Raw genomic sequence first — 1,276 nt, forward strand, 5'->3', positions numbered from 1 at the left:
TGCTACAGATAATTTAAACCAAATGGTACAACACAATATTGAAAACATTTCCCATTAAACAAAAATGCACTGTATTTTCTAGAATCTCTTTCTAATTCAATCTGATGAAATCCAGAAGTCAAGTCAAGGCTAGTCATATATTTTACATTTTCAAACTTATTTAGGCCTAGTAGTTCATCTATGCTTTCAGGGTGGTCAGTTTCTCTCTCCAAATATTTATTCAGGTGTCTAGAGTCGAGCACTAAACGAAAACCCCCATCTTGTTTCGAAACTACCACTAATGGGTTATTGTAAGAACTATAACTTCTTTCTATTATTTTCCACCTTTCCATTTTCTGAAGTTCTCTTTCTACTTCCTTTCTCTTACAGATAGGGATAGCATACAGTTTTATGAAAAATGGGTCATGAGCTTTCAATTTTATTCTACATTGATACCCTTTTACTCTCCCTGGTTTTATATCAAATATGCCATTATAATCCCACAAAAAATTTTCAAGTTCTCTCCTGTTCTCTGCATTAAGGCTTTCAGTTTCAGATACCTTTTTAGCTACTAGTTTACTGTAATAATTAGCACTACCCTCATCAATACCAAATTCTTCCCCTTCCTCACAATAACCATCACCATCAGTCTCTTGCAACTATCTAATCTGACTACTTAGACCATGATCTTCCATTACAATACTCGTTTCCCCATGAATTCCACTTTTTGGTTCAACAAATGTTATTTTCATATCACCCCAGATAAAATTTACATTGGCCTTAACAATCCAGTTCATATCTAGTATCAAGTTTTCATTCGAATCATCAAATACTAAGCATCCTTGTATAAATTGTACATCATTAATCTTAAATTCAGGTAAGACTTGTCTGGTAATCAACTTACTGCTTTTTCCTGTTGCCCCTTTTATCCTTACCCCTGTTATTATAAATTCTGTGAAATTTTTATTATTTTTGATCCTGTCTCTTCGCTTTCTCGATATTCCTGCAATTGGGCTGCCTGTATCGAGAAGACAGTTTCCTTTTCAATCATTAATCTGCACTACAAAATATGAACTTACAAATTCTTTACCCATTTCATTGACATCATTTTCAAATAACAAATCCTCTTCTATGTTCTGAAAATTCACCCCTTTATCACAATCACTATCTTTTATTACAGATTCTACACATTTACTAATCATATTACCACCAGGAGACTGTTCCATATTTTTCATGGCAATTTTATCATCTGAGTACACACTTTGACATATTTCACTTTAAACCTTACACTTTTGAT

The sequence above is a fragment of the Schistocerca americana genome, chromosome 2 (genome assembly GCF_021461395.2).
Source record: "Schistocerca americana isolate TAMUIC-IGC-003095 chromosome 2, iqSchAmer2.1, whole genome shotgun sequence".
Classification (NCBI taxonomy): domain Eukaryota; kingdom Metazoa; phylum Arthropoda; class Insecta; order Orthoptera; family Acrididae; genus Schistocerca; species Schistocerca americana.